The sequence below is a fragment of the Mesocricetus auratus genome, unplaced genomic scaffold (genome assembly GCF_017639785.1).
Source record: "Mesocricetus auratus isolate SY011 unplaced genomic scaffold, BCM_Maur_2.0 Super-Scaffold_100013, whole genome shotgun sequence".
Lineage (NCBI taxonomy): Eukaryota > Metazoa > Chordata > Mammalia > Rodentia > Cricetidae > Mesocricetus > Mesocricetus auratus.
Genome location: NW_024429196.1, coordinates 28459104 through 28479105, shown reverse-complemented (window position 1 = coordinate 28479105; position 20002 = coordinate 28459104).

Here is a 20002-nt window from a genome sequence, read left to right as displayed (position 1 = left end):
GTTCCTGGCCCATGTGGGAGTGTTACTTCCATGATTTTTGCTAAATTATTTTGAACTGTTTTCCCCACCTCATCAAGTAGAATTTTTGCCATAAGTCATGGGGATCAGAACCAATCAAAGAAGTCTCTCCTGCCTTAGCACATCTGCAGTATTTCATATCACAGATATATTACACGCATGTGTTGTGCTGTGACATTTGGTGAATAACAGACAATGATGACAATGTCTATTGTATTACATATTATTATATTGTATTATATTATTACCTAGGGATGTGGTAACCATGTATAAACCTACTCTGTGAGTGTATAATGCTAAAATGCCCTAATGATGCTTTAGCTGAATGCACTCTGCTCTTAAATAACATGTTATCATACTCATAAACACTTTATTGACACACACACCCACACACCCACACACACTATACAGCAGGGAATGTGTTGAGCATCTTCAAAGAAGACAGCTGATGTCTTAGTTTGGAGTTTGAGATTAAGGAGTTCAAAGAGGTACGATGAAGATTCTTTTCTTCATTAAAATCCTACCCTAGGTCACTGCCTCCCTGTCCTACCTCCTTAGAAGAATAGAGGAGAACAAAAGATGAAGCATGTGCCTCATTCATGCAGGATTGAAAGCTTTCACCCACTTAAAAAGTGAGATGAAATGAAAGTCTCAGGAGAAGGAACCTAGCATCCTGCCCATGTACCGCTGTAGACAGCCACAGTCCAATGGATGTGACCTGTAACAGTGAGAACCTGTGTGTATCGCTCACATTGGTGGTAGGAGGAGTATTTGTAGGAGTTCTTGACGCTTCTCTCTAAGCATCCCTTCAAATAGGAAACTACTATAGCCTTCATTTTATGTTGTCAGGGCAGCATTTATTTTTAGCTCTCTCTCTCTGTCTCTCTCCCTCTCTCTGTCTCTGTCTCTGTCTCTCTGTCTCTGTCTCTGTCTCTCTCTCTCTCTCCCTCCCTCCCTCTAACACACACACACACACACACACACACACACACACACACACACACTCAACATACTGATAACTTTCACATTCAAACCCTAACTCCCTTGTCTGCCATTAATACATTAGAAAATTGACACTTATTTACAATCAAATAATTCTCTGTCCTTCTACAAGGGAATTTTGGAAAGTTATCAACAGAAGGGGGAAAAAAGATGTTCATGTTGTAGAGTCTTGAAATCGGGACATGATCTGCACAGATAAGTACACTAAAATAACTCTGAAGAAATGGCTGGCTTCACACACAAAATCACAGTCATCATTAATACTAATCCATCTTCCAATAAGTAGATGACCTCAGAACCAATACAAATCATGCCTATTTCCACTTCTTCATACACTGACACTAAGCATGCATCCCTAAGAAGATGTGTATTCATTCAGAGTCTCAGCTTCATGTCGATGGCATTGAACTATCACCCAGTGTCCTTACACCTGTAACACACACAAGGACACACACATGTGCACATGCTTGCATCCACATTCATGCACATGTAAACTCCCAGTCCATTTTGTTGTTAAGAGCATTGCTTGTTAGATTCTCTGGATTTTCTGGGTTCTATAACACATTATTTTGGAGCACGTTCAAGTGAAGACTAAGTAGAAAGTTGTGTGCTTTCAGGATAGAATATAGAACATGTTTTCAGGAAATTAGGAAGGTTTTTAGCAAGCATGATCAGACCATAATAAACACTTAACTGGTAAAAGTAAACGAAACTATCCTTGTATCCCAGGTTCTGGATGACAAAGCATCACCAGGAAAACAAGTTTTAGTACATATTGCATTTGATCTGCAAAAGTATCTGCTAATGGATGGTAGCCATTTCTAGAGTTCTGCTGTCTGCTGCTTGCATTTGCCTTTTACAGACTGTTGTGTTATAAGAAAACTATGGTCCCATGTTACATCTTGGAGCTGGGACAATGGTTCTGATTAGGTCCAGGCTTAGAGAGTGTGAGCTAGTGTCGTTTTGATTGCCTTGGGAGCCTTGTAGAAATGTAATTCTATTTATTAGAAGCAAGCTTATAGCATTGTGGGAAACAACAGGTGCCAGAAGAAAAGCCAAGTCTGTAATGAGGTTCTGGATGCTTGCTCTGGAGAGAGCAGAGGTGCTGATGATGTTGTTAGAAGACACAAATTAACCGGCCACATTTCCTTAGCATGCCACTGCAGATGGTTTTTGCATGAAGTTATTGATGGTTTTACTTTTAACAAAGCAAAGAGATGAGAGGAAGGAAAATGTACTTAAGCAGGGGCTTAAGACAGGTGGGTTTTGAAGGAAAAATGAACCTTTAGGATGTACCTAGTGATACTTTGACTTTTTTGGGAACCGCATGCTCCAAATAGTGAAAATTTTCCAGATATAAAAAATTAAACCATTCAAACATGCAAACTTTAAGCAATTATATAGAAAATGCATAATAAATGAGAGACATTTCCTTAACCACTGAGCCATCTCTCCAGCCTCGAGAGACATTCTCACAGAATGGTAGATCTGATAAACTTACCTTGCTGTATCTTCAAAGGTAAGGCATCTTGAAAACTGAAGTTTCATTAGCTTATATCTAAATAGTTGTGATATATAACGATACAGAGAGGCTACAGTGACTTCTTTGCCTTTCTATAGACTGCGATGACCTCACACAGGACACCCTATTTCTTTGTAAGTGTTATCAGTAATTTCTTGTTATAGATTTGTTGTAAGTTAAAGTGGACAGGTCTGTGTGTGAGTGACTGTAGGGAAAGGCTGAAGTTTGTTAGTGTATGAGTTTCATTTCCTCAATTACTTTAGAAGCCATGTCACTATGAATTAAAATTAGGGGAAAATATCACCTCTAGATATAAGTAATAAACCATCATGGGTTTTTTTCAGTAAGATGCATTGGAATACACCAGAGAATCCAAGGGAAGCAGGGGCACCAGGCCCCTTTCTTCCCTAGCCAGCAGCTTGTATGGCATTCTCGGTTCATCAGCTCATACTAGTGTTAAAAAATGACAGTCTGCTACAGGACTGAGCACACATAACAGAAAAGGAAAGAGCCCGAGCCCCAGGATATGCATTAGATAAGGCTTTGCATCATGAACCAATCCAAGCAGGAGGTAATACTACACACGAGGAGCAGGAAGACTATTTCCCTGAAGACCTCAGCCAATGAGAAATTCAGGGGCAGAGAAATTGGGGTAGGGACATAAATGCCACTGTTTGGTGTCAGATTTGCTCATCAGTATCTGATGGTTTGTTCACTTCGGCCTTTTCTCTAGGTCATGCCCAACTTTACAAGGTTGTAAAACAAACTGCTTCACTCTTGCTACTCTGAGTCTCCAGTACTCTTATTATGAAGTGAAAAGTCAGCTTTTTTCACATGAAAACCTAGTGTATATTGTGGTGTGCATACAAGCACAGTGTGGAAATCGGAAGCATCTCTATGCCACTGGGATGGGCCCATGAGGCCATGAGCATCCTTTCTTATATTTTTGGTTGTGAGCCTAGCCTTTAACGGCTGAGCCATCTCTCCAGCCCAATGAGCATCCTTTCTTACGTGGGTAGAATCAGGTGATATTCAGAGCAATGCTGGACAGCTGCTGTTATATTAGTAACTTTTGTCATCGCTGTGACAAAATACATGACCACAAACCTTAGAGGGAGAGGTTTATCTGGCTCACAGTCTGAGTGTGCAGTGCATCATGACAGAGAAGGCATGGTGATGGGAGGGTAAGGTAGCAGCAGGTCACGTTGCATCCAGTAGGGAAGCAGAGACGTGAATGTTGGTGCTTAGATGTTTAATGTTTATTATTAATCGGGGACTTTAGCTATGAAATGATGCTGCTCACAATCAGGGTTGCTGTCCCAGCCAGAAGACAGTATTTTGCTCAGGTCCTTCCCAACCCCAGCTCTTACACTCTTTCTGTTCCCATTTCCACAATGCTCCCTAAACTAGGGGAAGGTGTGTCTTGTTATTGTTTTCAAATACTGGTTTAGTGTTTTCCATGAGAGTGATAATAAGGGGCAATTATTTTCAAATATGAATCTTGAATTTATCCACTTTCCTCTGTCCATTGTCCTCAAGGCCCTAGGGTTGAATAAAGAAATGATGACATCTCTCCTTGCTACACTGTTTAGTCTCAAGTACAAAAGGAGTCCCCTTCCTATGTAATTGAGCAACCATAATACAGCAGGAAGCACCACTAAGTTCTAGAAATTAAAATTCTTCCCTTACTCATGCTCAGAACTTTACCCAGTGCCGACTGCTCAGTCCCTGAAGCCTCCAAGTTGTCCACACAGTGTCTTGTGGTGGTATCTTGTTTGTACAAATAAAGTCTGTCTGAAGCTCAGAGAGTAGAGCTTGCCACTAGCCAACCATAGCAGCCTGGCTGGCTCAGTCGGAAGAGCATGGGACTCTTAATCCCAGGGTTGGGGTTTCAGTCCCCTGTTGGGTGCCAATTTGAAGCATGAAAAATAAATACCCAGATGTTGGGGTTCAAGCTTCAAACTGAAGATCAGAGAAGTAAAGCAGCCAGCCACTAGCTCTTGCCTCTACCTCAGATTCAAAGGGTTAATCCTGTCTCTAGGAGCTCTCCTCTAAACCTCATACTGCTGTCTCTCTTTAATTAGGCTGGAGACAAAATCTCAGAAAGTCACACTGAGCTCCTGTCATTTATATACCTCTCTAGGGTTGGGATTAAAGTCGTGGGCTCTAATTCTCTTTTAGACTGATTGGATCTTGTGTAGCCCTGGGTGTCCTTGAACTCACAGATAGATCTTTCTATCTCAATCTCCTGAGTTCTGGGATTAAAGGTGTGTACCACCACTGCCCAGCTTCTATGGCTAAACTAGTATGGCTGGATTTGTATTCCAATAATTCAGGCAATCTTTACTAAATCATAAATAATGTATCACCACAGTGCCCTGACTGTGACAATGATGTTAGTGATCCACTTAGTAAGTCTAGGTCAGAATTCCCCTGTCCTACCTATCATGTGACTTGCTTATGTATAAGTCATGATACCCGCAGCTCAGATTTTTTTCGGGAGATCATGCTCCTTCAAAATATTCCAAGCAAAACACATCCTTCTTGGACCAATGGCACCTCAAGGCCCTGGCCTCGGTTCTGCCCAAAGTCAATGATAATCCTTAGAGTCAAGCCAGATGTTGAATTTGCTTTGTTCTTCCTCAACTTCTCCAAGATAGATCAGTGTTCAGGGAATGATGCACACTGTCTGCAGAATGTGTGACTCACTGAAATAGAGTTCTGTGTCACATGAACCCATCAAAGGCAGGTTCACATCGCACTACACGGAACTTACAGTGGACCCCTAATTAACCTGCTCTACTTCTCTCAATTATTCAGAGTTCAAATGGCAGAAAGACTACACATGCCATGCTAATTCCCATGGCCTTTCTCAGCCAATTATCAGACTATATGCATTTTACCTGTAGTTTGGTGTATTTAAAATAGCCTGATTCATTTTTGATATTCCCCCAAAGACCTTTGCATTATGGTTCTTCGTATAATGTCACAAGTTTAATCTCTCTCCCTGGAAGATGGAGACGTTTCTTTTCTTTTTTCCTTTTTATATTCTTTTGTTAAAAAATATGGACTGAACTCTAAATGAGCAGCATGGGGCCTGCTTAGGTCCTCAACTGAAAGTAACTCATAGGCAAATTGGCAGGTTTTTAAATGACTAGAGAAAATGTGCTTTGCCGTTAGATGGACTGTAATCTGTTAAGTGGCCATTAAGTCCCATTGTTTCAGAAGTAGAACAGAATACAACATTACAAACATAGCAAAGGAAAGCAACAGACAGTGCCTGTGTCTTCACTTAGGAGATTAGTTCTTTGTCTTGAATATCCGAAGATCTAAACTTGATGATTAAGGTGGCTCGGTGGTTGAGGGAACTTACAGCTCTTGTAGAGGACTTGAGTTTGGTTCCTAGAACCCATATAGTAGGGGTGGTTCACAACTTCCTATAACTCCAAATATAGGTATCTATGTGTGTGTGTGCACATGGGCATGTACACATGATAAAAAAAATGAACTAGGAACTAGCAAGATGGTTCAGTGGGTGAATACATATTGAAATGCCTAGAAATCTAAGCTTGATCAACTGAACACGCACAGCAGACTCCTGCCTGAACTCTGTCCTCTGAGTGCCACACATGGACCGTGGCATGCACGTATGTGTGTGCATGTGCACACCTACACTCACACACTAAATGCAAATTTTAAAAACTAAAATAAATCTGAGAAAACATTGTAAAGTATATTTTGGAGCATATTACTAAACAATAGCTTTTGTGTAAGTTATTTATGAGTGTTATACATTAACAATCTTAGTGAATCATAAAATAATTTAATACCCTGAATCTTGTTGAAGGGTTAGTAAAAAGAAAAATGAGTAGAGTAGAGGGACATAAAAAAAGGCATGATAGGAGGAAGGAGAGCTTGGAAAACCTCTGCGTAAAGGACATATAAGCCAATATCAAGAAAACTTTTAACTTGCAAGGCTGATGATGCAAAAGAGAGAACCATCTAAGGCTGGAATAACCAAGTCAATAAGATGGCTAAGAGCCCACTTTATTCAAAAGCTGAAGCCACAGGAGAAAGGAACACGTGTTCGTGTCCATTCAGCAATTCCCAAAGAAGAGCAGAACTTCGTGAACATTCATTCCATAAGTTAAGTTAGCAAGGATGCCTCAAGTAGGTCTCATGTCACCTCCTTGCTATGTTATTTCATAATGAGTCAGTTAATAAGTATTAATCTTCCTGTGCCTTCAGCCAGGTAAAGGAAGGAGCCAGAGGGCAAACACTGGAGCAGTCAATTACACACCAACTCTGTACCTAGCACCATCATGGCTTACTCAACAAACCACAATAGCAAAAGGAGTCTAGAGTCTTATACTTTTTAAACTTCATCTTCATTTTTGTCTGGTTTTTATATGCTGTAATGGACCTATATAATTTTTAATTAAATATGTCCTGTTTTTATTCCTAATTCATGTTATCAGAAGCTTGTCATTTGCTCATTTCCCAATTCTTTATGGTTCTTTTCAATGAATATTTCTCATTATTGAAAATGGTTGAATTTTGATTTTGATGTTGACTTTCTACTCTAGGTACACATGGCTCTCCTTCCCAGGCACCATTATCAGGCTTGTAAACACACACACACACACACACACACACACACACACACACACACACACACACACACATACCACCTCTACCATCAGTACCACAATTATTTCTACTGAATGTGATGTCATAGTTTGGGGAAAATAATTATAATTATTTTGTTCAGAGTTGGCCTTGCAATTTATTATAAAAATACGTTATAAAAATACCCCATTCTTCCAACATCTTAATTTCTTTTTTTTTTTTTTTTTTTTTTTGGTTTTTCGAGACAGGGTTTCTCTGTATTGTTTTGGAGGCTATCGGTCCAGCCCAGCCTCGAACTCACAGAGATCCGCCTGCCTCTGCCTCCCGAGTGCTGGGATTAAAGGCGTGCGCCACCACGGCCCGGCTCCAACATCTTCATTTCTTTAAAGTTAGTAACAGCTTCCTGGTTTTATTTTACACAGAATAGCATGTAACTTTCACTAAATAACTAAAAGACAAATCTCTTTATAACAATAAAATAGTTCTCCTAGAAGTTGGATCACCTGATACTCATGACCCATGTCTGTTTGCTCCCTTGGTCTATTCCTTTGTATCAGCAGGCTAGATCTTCTAGTACTTTCATGGGAAAGGGTGTATGGGTGCTGACTCCCTGAATCTGTGAATATAGGTAAATGCAGATATCAGTAGATATATATGATTTTAAATGTTTACATTCACACCTGATAGGCAGTTATGTGGCTATAGTATATGAAATAGGAAATTATTTTTCCCAGAAATATGAGTGCCTTGCGAAATCATTGTATTCTCTTTTTAGAGGTGTGTATTTCTGATTGTTAAAGTTCCAGAAAATGAGAGTATAAATAGGGTTTGAGGATACTAAGATCAACATTCAGTATCTAGAATTTTAATAAAATTCTTGTCTCCCATCCAAGTACTAACCAGGCCCGACCCTGCTTAGCTTCCAAGATCAGACGAGATCGGGCTCTTTCAGGGTGGTATAGCCACTTTGGAAATCAGTATGGATATTCCTCAGAAAAATGGGAATAAACCACCACAAGACCCAGCAACTCCACTCTTAGGCATATATCCAAAAGATGCCCATTCATACAACAAAGATGTCTGTTCCACTATGTTCATAGCAGCTTTATTTGTAATAGCCAGAACTTGGAAGCAACCTAGATGCCCCTCACCCGAAGAGTGGGTAGAGAAAATGTGGTACATCTACACAATGGAGTACTATTCAGCAGAAAAAAATAATGGAATCATGAGATTCGCAGGCAAATGGATGACACTAGAAGAAACCATCCTGAGTGAGGTAACCCAGTCACAAAAAGAGAAACATGGCATGTACTCTCTCATATATGGATTTTAGACATAGATCTGGGGAGTGCCAGCCTACAATCCTATGGCCAGAGAGTCTGGGAAACAGAAACTTCATTTAGTGGCTGATCGAAGAAGAGGCAGACTCCCTTGGTTAAGTACTGAGCTGAACTCAAGAAAGCCAGTAACAGAGAGGGAGGACTGATGATCAAAGAGATTAAGACTGGGCTGGTTTAACCCCCAGAAACAGCTGACCAGACAAAGGTTAACTCTTGAATCCCAGGCATCAGCCTGGGAATCCAGCATGGGACTGATCAAGACCCCCTGAATCTGGGTGTCAGTGAGGAGGCCTAGGGAATCTATTGAGCCTTGGGCAGCAGATCAGTACCCATCCCAAGTATACACACGGACTTTGGACTCCCATAGAACAATGTGAGGTGCACTCTCACCCTGAACTCTTGGGGAAGGGTCTAGGCCCTGCCCTATATGAAATGACAGACTATGGACACCCCCATGGAGGGCCTCACCCTCCCTGGGGGAATGAGGGGATAACGGGGGGGAGGGGTTGGGGGGAGGGCACGGGAGGAGGGGAGGGAATGGGAGAGGGACCTGGAACTGACTTGTGAAGCAACCTTGTTTCTTATCTAAATTTAAACTGGAAAATAAAATAAAAAAATAAAAAGAAAGCAAAAAAAAAAAACCTCTTGTCTCAGTACAATACACTTGGTATCTCCAAGTTCAAAAACGCCTCTGTGGATTTGAGCCACCCAACCAACATGTCGCTAATATTCTATCAGACTAAGGGACAAACCACCTTTAAAGTAAAAATCATATAAACAAGGATCTGGGGAGTCTGATGGCATCTTACTATGAATTATAATTATAATCAAATCCTTTATTTATGCCTGAAATTTCAGACATGCCTAGTATCTCCATACCCTGACTTTCTGTGGCTCAATGGTATGTGCCAAATATGTACAGGTATATGTATGTATATATGTGTATTATATATGTGTGTTTCTGTGTGTATTCAGCTGTGTATTTAAGTTTAAGCTTTTAATATTTTATTTTGTTCAGTTAGTTATTCTCTCTTAACTCTCCTCAAAGTTCTCTTGCTATGGTTTCTTCCCCATTTAATTATGTTTATGTATTTGTGTATATGCATCATTTTCTAGCACATAGAGACATTTGGGGAAGAAACAGAGATAAACTTGTTTGTCACTTCTGTGTTGGCAAGAATATATTTCTGTTTTACATGAAATCTTCGACAGGTATACTACTTAGTTTTAAAAGAAAAGAAATGAGTAGTTTCTTTTTTTCATTGTATGTGTGTGTGTTTGGGACACTTCTGTGTCGTGCTCCTGTGTGGAGGTCAGAGGCAGTTCCTGCCTTCTTCCCTGTGGGTCATGGTGTCAAACTCAGATTTCCAGAATAGGTGGAAAGCACCTTTGCTTGCTGAGCTGTCTCACCAGCACATATGTTATTTTTCATGCCACATATATGGTAAGTTACAGACTGTGAACATATTAAGACCCATGGGGAATTTGTAAATGATTTCAGTCATTGCATTTTAGCTTTAATCAATGCATTTGTTTCAGAGTAGTATTTTCTTCAAATGCATGTTTAGGATTTGTGGTATTGTGCTCAAGATATATATAGCACAATACTATTACTTTTTCCATCAGGAGATACTCTAATAACTAATGGCGCTTTATATTTGGTTTAAAATCATCCAGATATAAAGCATATGTTTCATACATCTTTAATATTAAACTATAGGGATTCCTGGATTGCTGTCATAATCTAAATGTCTTAAAAAAGCAGGGATTTCATACAATGACACTTGACATGCTTATCATGATTGAACTTCTACCGAATCATACTAAAACTTTCAATATTTATCCTGTCTTACTGACACCCTTGTCAGATCTGATCAGATTTCCAGTCAAAACATTATGTCTCTAATTATACTGCAAATGGCCTGGGATCTGAGAACCAACATGTTTCTTCTATCTCTACCCCATTCTCCTCCAACAAAAGAGGCCTCCGCCAGAAGGGAGCTGGCAGCATGGAGGCTGACTCATGAGGTAGAGTGGCATTCAGCTTGGCTTTTCTGATGACTGCACAGTGCCAAAAGGACCAAAATGTGTTTGTTTCTACAAAACAAACCACTTTTACAAAGTGACACATGGGGAGCAGCTACAGGAGGAGGAGAGGCTGATGTTTCGTGTGCAACCTGGCCTGTTTGTGGAGAAGCAGTGTGCTCTCTGTGTCCAGCGGAGGTGCTACACAACGGCATGAGAGTGCCTCACACAGCATGCAGCCATGACTGGCTTCATTGTCCAGTCTTCTGGAGCAAGAATTCAGACTGGAACTCTCAAAGACCCTTTAAGAAGCTTCTGGGACTTAACTCCTCCCTTGCCATAAAATCTGGCCTTTGCAAACAAGACCTCAAAGGAATAGCTCTTGTTGGACTCCATTGGTATGTACAAATGTTCCTTGCTACTCCCAGACACAGAAAATCTTAAATTTTGTAAGTGACTGGGGAGATGGTTTGGCAGTTAAGACTGCATACTGCTCTTACAGAGGAACAGAGTTCAGTCTCATGCTAGAAGGTTCACAACTGCCTGTACGTCTATCTCTGTAGTACCCACAAGCACGCACTAGTATCCATCCTGCACATACACATAAACAAAAATTAGAAATAGATCTTATTTTTTAGAGACTGCTTACTTTACATAAAAAATAACCCACACAGAGGAGCTACTTGCAGATGGGCGATAAGTGTGCTTCTCACTGCCTCACTCCCTGAATAGTTGTGAAACCTCCAGTCAGGCTAACTCAGTAGCATATGCCAGGCTGTGGGGACACTCATGGGCTTAATTTATTTTCCACCTAATAAGTCATTACCTTAGCCACACTTAATTTTTTAAATTGTGATTGGTCATTGATGACTACTTCACACCTCACTATCAAACACTTCTTCAAATCTTCATTTTGGCAGATCAACTAGTTCCAATTAAATGAGACTTCAGTACAGCTCTAAACTGAAAGTGTCCTAGTCATCACTATACCCGTGTGCCAATTATGTAGTCTATCTATGCCCATATCAATCTTAAGGCCTGGCACCAGTTGAAACTAATAGATGTTTGATGAATTAAATTGTTTTCAACTCTAATTATTTTTAAGCATTTAATTATTTTATTGGCATACACTAATTAAACATAATAAGGTTTCTAGTATGACATTTTATACACATATATATGCATTTGGATCAGGTGCACCCTCTATTACCCTCTCTGACACCTACTCACTCTTATCCCTTCCTCTTCCCAACCACACTAATTTATTCATTACTTGATCACGATACATAGGCCTTATCCATGGTGGTTACAGAAACACTGAAACACTTCTCAAACCCCAGAGTCTCACTGCCGAGGTATCCTTATCACTTTGACTACTCACCCATAGCTCTTCTGGAAGATTTGAAGATCCAACAGGATACCCCAATTAGCTAATGGACTGAAGTACATGCGTGTCTCTAAAACTATTATACTGACATATATGATCAAGAATTACACTTTAAGACAGAGAAATTTAAACCATACACCACAGTGTTACCCAAATCTTCATGTTCACTCATGCTGTATGAGTCAACAGTGGACAGGCTATGTCCAGAGAGGTGTGCTTAAAGAAAAATGTATCAGAAATATCAGAGAAGGCCAGGCAGGTGGCTCAGCTGCTGAAGTGCTGCCTCGCAAATCTAGGATCTGGGTTGATCCCCAGAATCCACATTAACCAAGCATGATGGCACATGCTTATAATCGCAGCACTGGAGAGTTAGAGACAATCCAGGTACAAGGACTTGCTGGCTAGCCTGTCTGCCTGATTTGACAATTTCCAGGCCAGTGAAATACCCTACCTCCCCAAAAAAGTGAATGATGGTGTTGAATACCTGAGATTGTCTTCTGTCCTTTACACATGTGCATGTGCACCCACACACACACATACACACATGTGTATATGTACAGCTACAACACACACATTTACATATGCCCCACACACACATACACACGCGCTTCTCTCTCTCTCTCTCTCTCTCTCTCTCTCTCTCTCTCTCTCTCACACACACACACACACACACACACACACAGAGTAAAAGAAACATCCTAGGAACAAGAAGCCAAGGCCTATACAACATTGAGAAGGTGGCTAAGGAGCCATTAACGCTGAGTCAGACCATCCCCCTGAGAATACACCAACAGCAGCATCAGACTTTTCAAAATCTCCCACAAGCACAGCATTCACAAAAATGAAATTTGACAACCCTTTCAAAACGTAGAGAAGATTCCCACTTGCTGAATAATTTACGAAGAAGCTCCCTTTCCAGGGCTGATCTGGTTTGAATGGTTTTTTACAGTTGTATTCCAGTCTGTTTTACTCCTGGTTGGTGTCAGGCAGGCGCAAGGAAGGAGATCGTGATGGAATAGGGAAACATCTTCCTTTCATCCCTTCCTTTGTTCGCTCTCTGCGGAACAGCAGAGAAAAACAAGCACTTTGTTTGTTATGAGCACCAGGAGTGATGTTTGCTCTGCACTTGGCAAAAGAGACTCCGCTCATTGTTACCTGAGAGACAAAAGTTCTAGTAATAAACTTGTACACATCTTCAGCTCTATAAGCGTTTGGCAAATATCTGGCAGCATAATAGCTGGGGTTGGTGGGCATCTCCCGTTATGTGAATTAGAAAAAAATGAAATAAATGCAAGAAATAGCAAAAGACATCTTTGCACATTAGAGCACATGCTCATCATGCCGATGCTGCCTGCAACCCATTACATTTAATATTCCTTATTCTAATCCACACTTAGCCCTCCAGTATTTTGGTTGTACAAAGATAAAGAGACAAACTCTTCATCCTAAGGGGGGGGGGAGACCAATAATACAAATATTTACAGCTTTTCACAGTCACATCTTGCCCTCAGGCAGGGAGATACCTATTATTTCCATTACTGATTACAGTGCATTGATTTCAGTCCACCATGAGATTGTACTTAAGTGACACATGTAGCATCTTCCAAATTCAAGATAATTGTGCATTCAAGTAACTAAAGATATCTGTTTAAAGGCTTGCTCGTCTAAAAACACCAAAACATCTGTTCCAACTAATAGGACTCGGGCTACTTCCACAGTTCTATTGACATCATATGCATTGACCTTCCTCTGTGGGCATTCATGAGGAAGCCAAAGCTTCCTCTGATAACCTCCATTTAGCTAGACTCAGTTCCAGCGGTCCCAAGAAGCATGAGCCAAAAGCGTGGGACCAATAACTTCTGTCTTGCTTTGTTCTTTTGGTGTCTATTGTCTTCATTTAGTTACCTTAAAAATTTTTTTTTGCTTTCATTCCTGTTCCAGTTTCTTTCTCTTATCATCTCCCTTCCAGGAACAGTATCTTGAACTGATTTAGAGCTGATATCTTAAACCCCAAATATTAAGTGCATGACTAAGTAATCCCCATTTAAAAAGTCTAGGCCAGTCATCTGTTCTGGGAAGACTTGGTTCACTCTTTCCTACTTGCAGTGGGTGTCCCGGTGACCCCTGGAGGACAGAGTTTGGAAACACAGGCTGGATGACTTTACAAGGCTTCATCACAGAGTACCTACTTCCGGGAGATCACTTTGCATATAACCTGGCCTGTCACATGAACTTGAGAAACTACCTATTGTTTGGAATAGTAAATATAATAAAGAGGAACACCAAATAAAAGAGCCAAAGATGCTCACCTATTCCGACTTAACCACAGTCACCATCTGGTGGGCCTTCTTTGCATTGTTCTCATTTATTTGTTGACTCACAGTTCACTGAGCACTTGCCATGGGCTGGGCTCAGAGTTGCACACTGGGGACACAGCATTCAGCAAAGCAGATGAGGCCCCGTTCTCCTGGAACTTTTCTGCCGATAGAGGAGGGTAGTAGAAGGCAATGGAGAGGATAAGGAAGAAAGCCATTAGACAAAGAAGTCATTCTTATTAAAAGTAGACAGGAGAGCAAATGGTGTGTAAAATAAGTTATGATGGAGGTGGGGAGAATAGTCTGCTAGCTGAGGACTTAGAGGAATATTCCAGGGAAAGGAACGGCTGAGGGAGAGGCACAGTGTGCAAACGTCAGAAGGCCATTCTTTTTGGGAGTGTTGAGAGTACCCTGTGAGCTCAGCACCCAGGAGGCTGAAGGCAGGAGATTTCAAAAGCAGCCTGAGTTACATGGTGGGCTCTGCACCAGGCTTGGGCTGAAGCAAGAAAATTTGAATCACAAAAGTGAACACAAATAGAGAGGGGAGGAGAAGGAAATGGGCAAGCAAAGGTGACAGGGGACAGGGGTGAGGGTGAGGTAGGGGTGGTGGTGGTGGTGTGTGTGTGCATGCGTGTGTATGTGTGTGTGTGTTGAAATAGAGGGGTGAAATAAGAGAAGAGAAAACAAAGGGAATGGAAGGGGGAAAGGAATGGAAAGGGGGGATAACATTGTATCCATGTGCCTCTGAGCGATACCAACAGAAAAGAACAGGAAGGTTAGAGGTGATGCTGAATGGAAGCCAGGGCCAGATCTCTCTGAGAGGTCTTTTTAAGGACAGGATGGTTGTTAGGGAAACAACAGGAAGGGACAACAATAGGCAATGGATACAATTAGATTCCCACCTTTAAGAGCACCCCTGGCTGTTCCCATGGAGAATGTATGGCAGGGAAACAAAAGTGGAATTAGGAAACTACAGAATAAATAGCTCTGGACCAGAAATGATGTCCCTAGGGAAGGCACAGGCTGACCTCTTAAGAAAGGTTCTAATGCTCCTATAGGGGACCATTAGTGGCTTGTGGTTTGAAACAAGCACTTAAAGAGGATTATTTGAATTGCAGACTGTGAGTCTCTTCCAATACTCACAGTGGCTGTTTCTTCTGGGATTATATAATAACCTTTGGGCTTAAGCGTTTACCTTGCCTCGGCTATAAAAGTCTGCCATCACTTACAGAGCCCACCACTTGCTTTCTGCATCTCCAGGCTCACAGCTGTCACTGAGTAATCATGCTTGGGTTTACACTCAAAGGCCCTTCCGTTAGTCCTGCTTGCTGCCGTGCTGCAGCTCAGTGGGCTGGCTCATCTTTGAAAGTATGGTCTAACAGAGGATCCTATGGACCCTGCTCCAGCAGATGCATGTAGGTACCTTTTTCACAGACTTTGTGACACCAAGAGACAGTGAGAAATCACAGTTTTCTCCACTTATGCAGCCAATAGCGACAGTTACAGACCCATTCCTTTAATACCTGGCTTTGTCTAGGGTAATCACACCCACAGCTGAATGGCCACGACTGCCCCTTTATGTGTGTATAGACAGTATACAGCGGTTTCTGCTATGTTTTTTCCAAAATGCAAACACGTTCTAGTTGCATCGAGAGATTGGGGACAAATTAAAGAGAACATGAATTTTCTGTTTTTCATATGCCATTTCATCTGTAGAAACACTCAGCACACACAGATGAACCAAGAAGCCTAGAAAGCTAGTAATGTAGCATGTTCACCTCAAATGACAGCTAGCTGCCTGCAGGCCTCAGGGGAGAGTCACAGAAAGTGTCACATCATTGTGACCCGTCTTGGATAACTATCCACTAGAAGAAGAGATCAGCAACTCTTTCCAAAAACTTAGGTACTTTTCAAAATAATCACAGCATTTATCTGTTTCTCAATGTCTTAGTTAGGGTCTCTATTACTGTGGCAAAATGTCATGATTAAGGCAACCTTTTGAAGACAGGCTTTATTTCCATTTACATTAGAACTCTCAGGTTCTACTCCATCTCTGAGGGAAGTCAGGGCAGGAACTAGAGGTGGGAGCAGAACCAGAGCCATGGAGGAATTCTGCTTACTGACTTGCTTCTCATAGCTTTCTCAGTCTGCTTTCTCATGCGACTCAGGACAGCCTGGCCAGGAGTGGCACCACCCACAATGGCGTGGCCCTTCTCACTTCAATTTGATCAAGATAATGCCCCACATGCTTGCCCACAGGTCAGTGGAGTGGAGCATGTGAACCTAAGAATGAATATTATCTATGTAGATTTTTCCAGTTTCATTGTTTTCAATTTTTTAATTTCATAATTTCATAGTGAAATAGTGTCATAATTATTATAGGACTAAAGAATCATTTTGGGATTGAATTTGTGGATCACTCCACAGGAGATAACTTATGCCTGATCAATAGTCTGCAGCCAGGTAGGTCAGAGGCTCTAGAAGGAACCTGATACTATTGTTTTACTAAGTGGTTCTGTTGTTGAAGTGCTTTCTAAATATGATGTGGGATATTTGATTGCACTGTGAAACCTGAGCCTGTGTTAATAAAATCAACCTTGGATCATAGGGTGGAGCCAGAAACTAGTTGATAGGAATAAGACAGAGAGAGTATGGAGAAGCCAGGAAGACTGAGAAAGAGAAGCACATGAAGGGGTAGGGAGGAACTTGGAGTTTCGGCAGTCTTTGTGGTTTCAGACATCTGGAGAGACCCTTTCTTGCTGGGTCTCTGGCTAAAAAGAAGGTCAGCTGGTTGCTTCTTGCCCCCTCTGAGCTAGCAGATCTTCACCCCAACACTTTACTTGAGTCTTTATTGGTAAATAGAACCGTAGAGATTTAGTTAAAAACTACATTTGGGGGCAGCAGGAGAGGTGGTGTCTGAAGGACCAGAAGTCATTCCAAGGGATATCCTGAGCAGCAGGGTGTTGACTGCATGACTTTGGGGCCTCAGATTGTAGTTAAAATATCAGTAGATCCAGATGAAGCTGGTAAGCCGATGCAAAAACAACACCCATAAAATTGGCACTATATGCAACCATCATCAGAGAACCTTCTGAGGGAAGTGAGCAGCAAGTAGAGTTGAAATCTGTAACTATGCAAAGTGCACAAAATACGTGATAGTGGAGTGCTCGGCCCTAAATGTGACAGCTGTATTATCCCCTTCAAGGCTCAGAGAGCATCATGGCAAAGGAAGGTGAAAGAATGTAAGAGGCTAGAAAGATGCCTTAACCATTATGGGTCTGTGCTGCTTTTCCAGAAGACTGGAGTTCATTCCCAGCATCTGCATCAGGTGGCTCACAGCAGCCTATAAGTCCAGCTCTAGGTAGGGCTATCTGACATTTCTGATCTCTTTGGGCACCCACACACACACACACACACACACACACACACACACACACACACACACACACACACATTTGTAAAGTAGATTGTAAGAGCCAGAAAATGGGGAGTTGTACAGTAAAAAGATATCTTGTGGACATTGCCGAGCCATTACACTCATGAACACACTGGGCCCCTATATATTCCAACACGAATGACAGAAAGGCCAATAAGGCCCTTTCTCTCCTAAGGAACTATCGGCAATTAATGGTTGTTTGGGGAAGGGAAATCTATGCATATTTTAATGGACATATAACATTCCAAATTTCTCTGTACACATATGCTATGTTAGTAGTTTGCATTCTGTTGTTTCACAAATGTTGTTGGTAAAGGGACTATTCCTGCAAGAACAAATCTTTTTCAGATAGTTAATTATATTTTCAAGGTAAATTATGAATGTTGAATGCTGTGACAGGCAGCAAAGTAAAGCCAACCCTGTTAGCTCAGGTGTGGGTTAGCCAGCCCCAGAATTGTAACCATGGGAGAACTCTCCCCATTTCTCATTTGTCTTGTGGTGGCATGGGCAGAGGAGTGAGCCTCCCCTCTCCCCACCACACATCAGCACCTGAGTCAGGTGGGATAGCTGACCCTGTGGTCATAAGAGCAGGAAAACTGTCCCTGACCCCCACCAGCTGCAACGCTAGGGAGAGCAGGCCCTGCCCCTCGATAGTGCAACACAATAGAGCCAATACTGTTAGCACAGGAGTGAGTGAACCAGCCTCAAAATTATGAGCATGGGAGAGCTGTGCCCATTTCATATATGGCAACTCAACCCTACACCTGCCCCTTCCCAGAAACAGGGTTATGACTTGGCCTGACCCATCATCCACCCTGTCTAAGATCTGCTGGAGCACATGAAAGCACCTGACCTGCAGACCCAAAGGGCAATAGTGGGATGTCCAGGAGAAGTCCCAGTGGGGGCCCAGCATGGATAGTATAGCAGTAACTAGAGGCCTCAAACCAGACCCCTGACTCTGCAATGAACACCTGCAAGTAAAGAAACATGAACAAAGGGGTTTATGGTGCGACTCACTGTGTCTCACTGTCGCTTCCATGAAGAATTTTTTACGTTTTCCCCTTTTTAAATTTTTTCCTTTTTTTCCCCTTTAAATTTTGTTATATTTGGGGAGAATGTAAGGGTAGAGGGCAGATGCAAAGGGATAAGGAAATGAATGGGATCAAGATATATCATGTAAAAGACACATAAAATAAATACATCAATAATTTATTTTTTAAAAAAGCATACCTGCTTAATTTTTCATAGACTTTCTCAAATTATCCTCTGGTAATTTATACATGTTGATAATCACCAACAATACATGACAGACTACATTATCCATCATTGCAAACTGTCAATAGTCTATGTTTATAATATAAATTAAATTATCTGTGTTTCAAGCAACGAACTCTAGTCCTGATGGCCATGATCTGAATATTAATGCCCTCACTAAATGCTAAACTCATGTATTCAGGGGCTCACCCCAAAGTAATAGTATAAAGTGGGGGTTTGAGGTGGTGACTAAGTCTTGTTGGTAAAGCCCCTTTGAATAAGGTTAATACTCTCTGGAGAAGGCAAGAGAACATCACCATCCCTTTCATTGTGGAGAGGTGTAGAAGAAAATGCCATTTATGACCCCCCAAAATGGCCCTTTCCAAACCCCACATCTTCTGGCACCTCTCTGCTGGAGTTCAGCCTCCACAACTGTGAAAAATAAATGTGTATCATTTATAAGTCACTCTGGGTATAGCAGCCAGTTTGGAAGAAAACAACAGTGTATTAACATTTAATGTGCTATGTTAATAATGGCACGAACTGAAAGAGGAAATATGGAAATAATGCAACCATCTCCAGTTCTCTGTAAATTGTTTAGTAGAAGTAGTCTACTTTTAAAGTTATCTATTGGCCATTTGCACTTTACCCTTTGAGCAGTGTTTGCTTGTTTTGTTTGTCCACTATTAATTGGACTTTTTGCTTTTTTATAAAATGTTTACTTTTTGGAAGTTCTCTGTATATTCTGCAGATTGGTTCTCTGTCCAGTATATCTGGCGAAGATTCACTTTTATTCTGTGAGCTGTCTCTATATTCTGTTGTTTTCTTTGGAATGTGGAAGTCTTTTAATTTCATGAATAAGCACAAAAATACAAATGCCAGTTTGGATGTCCTGTACTATCACACAGGGCCATGGTAACATCTGGGCTAAGGCTGCTGGAGAGGGCAATGGACTCAGACATGGCCCTCCAGCAGCTATGGTCTAAGTTAATGTCCAGGGATCCTGTTGTTGACAAGAGTCATAGGAGATGACTGGGGGTCTGGTCAGCCACCTTGGACTATGTTAGTGTCCAA